This window comes from Lepidochelys olivacea (assembly GCF_965140295.1).
Source record: "Lepidochelys olivacea isolate rLepOli2 genome assembly, chromosome: 13".
Taxonomy (NCBI): domain Eukaryota; kingdom Metazoa; phylum Chordata; order Testudines; family Cheloniidae; genus Lepidochelys; species Lepidochelys olivacea.
This window is the reverse complement of record NC_140423.1, coordinates 344,874-351,969: the sequence shown is the minus strand read 5'-3', so window position 1 is coordinate 351,969 and position 7,096 is coordinate 344,874.

Sequence of the window (7,096 nt, the reverse complement as noted above, 5' to 3'; positions counted from 1 at the left end):
GGTTCTCTGCACCTACAAGCTCTGTGTTAGATCATGTCCCTGTCGTCTAATAAACCTCTGTTTTACTGGCTGGCTGAGAGTCCCATCTGACTGCGGAGTTGGAGGGCAGGACCCTCTGGCTTCCCCAGGACCCGGCCTGGGTGGACTCGCTGGGGGAAGCGTATGGAGGGGCAGAGGATGCTGAATGCTCCGAGGTCAGACCCAGGAAGGTGGAAGCTGTGTGTCCTGCAGACAGGCTGCTCACAGGAAGGTGACTGCCCCAGAGTCCTGCCTGGCTTCATGGGGAGCAGTTCCAGAGCATTGCCCGGGGACTCCGTGACAGGTGTGTAGGCTGGGTACCTACCTGTGTGTGGGAGGGGGAGGTGCCTATTGGTGTGAATGTGTGTGTGTGTGTGCGTGCGCCTATTGGTGTGAATGTGTGTGTGCGTGCGCCTATTGGTGTGAATGTGTGTGCGTGTGCGTGCGCGTGCGCCTATTGGTGTGAATGTGCGTGCGCGTGCGCCTATTGGTGTGAATGTGCGTGCGCGTGCGCCTATTGGTGTGAATGTGTGTGCGTGTGCGCCTATTGGTGTGAATGTGTGTGCGTGTGCGTGAGCCTATTGGTGTGAATGTGTGTGTGCGTGTGCGTGCGCCTATTGGTGTGAATGTGCGTGTGCGTGTGCCTATTGGTGTGAATGTGTGTGTGCGTGTGCGTGTGCGTGCGCCTATTGGTGTGAATGTGCGTGTGCGTGTGCCTATTGGTGTGAATGTGTGTGTGCGTGTGCGTGCGCCTATTGGTGTGAATGTGCGTGTGCGTGTGCCTATTGGTGTGAATGTGTGTGTGCGTGTGCGTGCGCCTATTGGTGTGAATGTGCGTGTGCGTGTGCCTATTGGTGTGAATGTGCGTGTGCGTGAGCCTATTGGTGTGAATGTGTGTGTGCGTGTGCATGCGCCTATTGGTGTGAATGTGTGTGTGCGTGTGCGTGCGCCTATTGGTGTGAATGTGCGTGTGCGTGTGCGTGCGCCTATTGGTGTGAATGTGTGTGTGCGTGTGCGTGCATACAGGTTGCCGTGGTGCTGGCCAAGGTGGGAGCAGCTGTGCTACATCCAGCGAGGGGCCAGGGCTGTACCTGGGCTGTACCTGGGCTGATGGCTGCTCTCCTCCCCCAGCCCCAGTCATCGCTGAGTGGCAACCCAGGCCCATACTGCAGGGCTGAGGCCACTGTGGCAGGTGAGGTACCTGTTGCCCCAGCCTGCCGCGCTGCAGGCCCCCTTTCAGAACCGCCTTCTCCAGCATTAGCATCACTGGGCTTAAATGCCAAACCTCCCCCTAGTCTCTGCAAACAACAGCCTGTCCCGTAGGCTGAACAGGGGTGGGGATAGAACAGGCATAGCCACCCGCCCAGCATCCTGCCAGAGTCATGAAAAGAGAGGGCAGCTGGGCCCCTACACTCATCACCCCATAGCGTAAGGGCCTGGCTCTGCTCTGCCTCGCGCTTGCTGCACCTCCTGGAGGCAGAGCCCCGGGGAGGAGATGATAGGCCTCCTTTAGGTCTTCTGGGGCTGGGCTGTCATGGGAGCGCTCCGGCATAAACTAGAGCCTGAAGGTGCAGAAGCCTCCCAAGGGCAACCAGCACCGAGCACTGCAGCGGCACCAAACCCTCACTGCAGCCTGCCCCTGCCCGGTGCTTGCAGGTGAAGAAAAGCAGGGACTGCAACAGGGGAGCCTCCCCCAACAGCTGCGGAGCTTTCCCTAGAGGGAACCTCACCTGGAGAAAGTGTCCTTCTGTTCCGGGTGCCTGTGAGGCCCCATTCATCTCTGCTAGGCGCAAAGTGGTCACAAAGCAGCCACAAGGCTCCCTGGGACATGCCCCTGGGCGCGAGGCCTCCTTACCCGCCACAGAACCCAGTCAGCTCTACAGTTACCTGGGATGGGGATGGGTGAACCAGGGACTGAGATACTTACCCTGTGCTGGCAGACCCCTAGCCTCCCACCTGGTTTTTGGCACCTGCACTGATGGGGGGTAGATTCTCTCTATGGGCCCAATTCTGCACTCACTTATGTCAACAGGAGTCCAGAGCCATTCCCCTGAGGTAAACAGGACCTGCAGCCCCTTTGCATCAGAGCTGCAAACAGCCGCACCCTGCAGTAGGGCCACAGGCCGTGAGGAGAGAAGCAGGGCTACTGTCCCTCCTCACTGCTACCCCCACACGGACTCACTGGGGAAGCCCCTCTGTGCTTTTCCCCCACCTCTTCTCCCCTCAGCACCCACCCCCTGGCATCACACCACAGGTCAGCCCCCTCCTCACATCACTTTGCTGCTGTCATTTAAGGTTGTGCTTTTTTTCATCTCTCTGTCTTGTTCTCATTTTATTACACTCACTGTTTCCTTCTGTCTTTCTTCCTCTTTGATCTGTTTGTCCTCATTGCCATGTGCTTGTCTCTTTTCCTGCTTCCGACAGTCCCAGCGCTTATCGCTTCAGGGGGTTCTTTTCTTCTTTTCATTAAATTTTAGTGCTTATAAAAGTGAGATGGATGGGGTGAGATAGACGGGGTGAGATAGACATGCAAAGCCAGTGTTTTCCACTCAGCCCTGCCGGTGTACCTCCACCCCGAGCCACAGCCCTCCCACCCCATTCCAGTCCTGGGCTCCCCACACAATGCTCTGCCAGTGCCCCTCTGTCTTTCCCCGTGTCACCCTCCGCTATGCCAGGCAGGGCTCTCCACCTGCTCTGTGGGTACACCTTGGTTCCCACCCACAAGCCCCTGCTCGTCTCCTCTTAGGCAGTAACTGGCATGGCAGAGGGTGGTAATTTGGGGCTGTGGACGTACAAGGCCCAACAAACTCATTTCACTTTGGATCTAACCCAGGAATTGATCCTGGGGGCCAGAAGTGACCTGGGTGTGAATTAAGGTGCTGACACACTGACTTCCCACCTCTCATTCGACCCGCCACTCCACTGCTGTCAGGCTCCTTTGGTGAAGTGCTGCTGACAATAGGCGAGGGGAGCTGCTTGTGCCCAAAGGTCACTGAGCCCAAGCTCATTTACAGAGGTGGCAGCAGGGAGGGACCCCTGGCACTTGCCCTCCACAGGATTCTTCTGTTCCCCTATGCTGGGTGAGAGGGTTCTGAGCAGTTAGGCAGCAGCAACTGTGATGTTGCCAGCAGACCATGCCAGGGTCTGTGTGTGAGGTTCCCAGCACCACACAGGCACAGACAGGACCACTTGGGTACAAACACCAGGGTCCAATTAACCCCAGCAAGAGGGATTACAGGAACGAGCATCCACAGCGCTCTGAAGAGAGTCTACAGAGGAATGAGACAAACATGGCTATTCCAGGCCATGTGCTCCTGCAGCCTGTGTGTGCATGCACGCGTGAGCTGCAGTGTCAATGTTGAGTCTTGCCAGTTCTCTGGCAATTATGGCAGTTCTGTTTCTGAGCATTCACTGTGCTGAGAGTCCATAAGGGTGCGGACATTCCAGGTGGCTAAATTTATTCTCTCTCTTGTTTAGGCAGTGGAGTTGAGTGATCCCACCGGATGTGGCCATCCAGATCGGAAGAGTATGAGACAGCCTATGTCTGGGGCACTTTTTCTAGCCCCCTCCCCATTTGGGGTGAGCAGCAGGAATCCTAGAAAAGCCTGCTCAGCCACAGGTGCTGCTGCCAAAATGCACTTCTGTCTCATCCAAGCACAAGACGGCCGTTCCATGGCTGCCGGCTGCATGCAGAGTTGTGACTAAAGACTCCCAGAGATCACTGCTCCTGTCTTCCCTGCCACTCCTCTGTTGCTGCAGGACTTTGTGTGGGTGTGAACCCTTTGGCAGAGGCCTGCACGTGAAATCTTTTAACGTGGGGAAACCGGTGCACAGGCAGTGACCACACAAGACTTGACAGGAGGAAAACCCCGACCCAGTGGCAAGGGGATCCAAGACAACCAGGGGCCTCCCTCCTGCTGCAACCCTCATCCGCCTTCACAGCCGCAGGGTATTGACATTGCAGCTCTTAGAGAGACCTGCTGGGCTGATGAGGGTCAATTAAAAGAGGATAGAAGTGGAGGCTTTTGGAAAGGAAAGCCACTGAAGAGAGACGCAGTCACAGGATTGGCTTTGCCATCAAAAATAAGATCGCCAGTCAGCTTCTGGAGCTTCCCAGGGGAATCAACAAGCATCTCATGACTCTTCGGCTCAAGCTCAGGAACAACCAATGTGCCACGGTCATCCGTGCATACACTCCAACACTTGATGAGGAAGACAACAAGGAGCAGTTTAATAGCGCTCTCGATGCAGTCCTCACAGCCACACCTGAGGCAGACAAACTCATCCTCCTGCAAGATTTCAGTGCCAGAGTTGGATGGGACTCCCAACTCTGGAGCGGCACAATAGGCAAAGGGGTGGGAAATGTAACCCCCAATGGTATTCTCCTCCTCAGCAAATGTGTGGAGCATGACCTGCTCATCACAAATACCATCTTTAGGCAAAGTAACAAATTTAAGACCACCTGGAAACATCCTGGGTCCAAACACTGGCACCTTCGTGACTATGTTATAGTCAGAGCTCGAGATTATGCCAATGTCTGTATAATACGAGCCATGAGAGGTACTGATCACTGTTGGACAGACTACTGATCAGTCATGTACCTGCAGCTCGCTCCACCACATCGCAAACACCCAAAGACTAAGTGAAAGAGGTACAACGTCAAAGCACTTCAGGACCAAGCCAGCTGTGAAATGTTCCAGCCACACCTGTTTGAGAAACTCTCTAACTCAAAGGTGGGCAAACTACAGCCCGCGGGACCATCCTGCCCAGCCCCTGAGTTCCTGGCCTGTGAGGCTGTCCCCGCTCCCCTGCAGCCATATGGCGCAATGCTCTGGACGGCAGGGCTGCAGAGCCCGGCCTGACCCGGTGCTCTGTGCTGCGCAGCTGCCTGTCCTGGTGGAGCCACTCTGCCAGCCACCGGTGCTCCAGGCAGCGCACTAAGGGGGCAGGGAGCGGGGTGAGAGGGGTTGGATAGAGGGCAGGGGAGTTCAGGGGATGATCGGGGCCCCAGGCAGGCAGTCAGGAAGGAGAGGAGGGCAGTCAGGGGACAGGGAGCAGGGGGAGTGGATAGGGCAGGGGTCCCGGTGGGGCAGTCAGGAAGGAGGGGTGGGGGTTGAATGCCGTGGTGGGGGGCATTTAGGGGTGAGGGGTCCGGGGGTGGTCAGGTAGAAGGGGTGGTTGGATGGGGCAGGGGTCCTGGGGGGGCAGTCAAGAAGGAGGTTCGATGGGGCAGCAGGGGGCAGTTAGGGACGGGGGGTCCGGGGGCGGTCAGGGGACCATCAGGGGGTGAGAAGCGGGGGGGGGGGTCGGATGGGGGCGGGGGCTGGGCCATGCCTGGCTATTTGGGGTGGCAGAGCCTCCCCTAACCGGCCCTCCATGCAATTTCGGAACCCGATGCAGCCCTCAGGCCAAAAAGTTTGCCCGCCCCTGCTCTAACTTGCCTGATAACATCATTGACATTCAAGAGCACAGGGATCAACTTAAAAATACCATTCACAGTGCATGTGCTGAAATTTTAGGATATTCCACTCATCGGCACCAAGACTGGTTTGACAAAAACACTACATTCTGTAACTGGCAAAATGATTCCTCTAACCAATGAAAACATGAGGCTTATCACCTGCTCAGTGACGAAGTCCAAAGGAAGCTACGTGACATCAAAAATAAGTGGTGGCAAGAGAAGGCCTGTGAGATCCAGGGTTTTGTAGACCAGGATGACATGAGAAGCTTCTTTCAAGCAACAAAAGCTCCAAAGGCCCAACTCCTCCCCTTGACATTCCCAGGGTGGCTCCACCTCAAGGACAATGCAGCCATTAAACAACTGGAAGGAGCACTTTGAGAGCCAACTAAATCGGGAATCCATGGTCTCTGAAGACACCATCGAGTCCTTTCCACAAAGCTCAGTAATGGAACACCTTGCTGATTCCCTCATCTTCTGAGGAAGTCCGGTGTGCCATCACCCAGACGAAAAATCACTAGGCACCAAGTCCAGACGGTATCCCAGCTGAGGTTTTTAAAGCTCATGGAACAATGCTCCAGCGCAAACTTTGCCAACTCCTCAACAAAATCTGGACCTGTGAAGAAATTCCACCTGACTTTAAGAACCCCAACATTATTACAAAAAGAAAAGGAGTACTTGTGGCACCTTAGAGACTAACCAATTTATTTGAGCATAAGCTTTCGTGAGCTACAACTCACTTCATCGGATGCATACTGTGGAAACTGCAGAAGACATTATATACACAGAGACCATGAAACAATATCTCCTCCCACCCCACTCTCCTGCTGGTAATAGCTTATCTAAAGTGATCACTCTCCTTACAATGTGTATGATAATCAAGTTGGGCCATTTCCAGCACAAATCCAGGTTTTCTCACCCACCCCCCCTTCCAAAAACCACACACACAAACTCACTCTCCTGCTGGTAATAGCTCATCCAAACTGACCACTCTCCTTAAAATGTGTATGATAATCAAGGTGGGCCATTTCCAGCATAAATCCAAGTTTAACCAGAACGTCGGGGGGGTGGGGGTAGGAAAAAACAAGGGGAAATAGGCTACCTTGCATAATGACTTAGCCACTCCCAGTCTCTATTTAAGCCTAAATTAATAGTATCCAATTTGCAAATGAATTCCAATTCAGCAGTTTCTCGCTGGAGTCTGGATTTGAAGTTTTTTTGTTGTAAGATAGCAACCTTCATGTCTGTAATTGCGTGACCAGAGAGATTGAAGTGTTCTCCGACTGGTTTATGAATGTTATAATTCTTAACATCTGATTTGTGTCCATTTATTCTTTTACGTAGAGACTGTCCAGTTTGACCAATGTACATGGCAGAGGGGCATTGCTGGCACATGATGGCATATATCACATTGGTGGATGTGCAGGTGAACGAGCCTCTGATAGTGTGGCTGATGTTATTAGGTCCTGTGATGGTGTCCCCTGAATAGATATGTGGGCACAGTTGGCAATGGGCTTTGTTGCAAGGATAGGTTCCTGGGTTAGTGTTTTTGGTGTGTGGTATGTGGTTGTTGGTGAGTATTTGCTTCAGGTTGGGGGGCTGTCTGTAGGCAAGGACTGG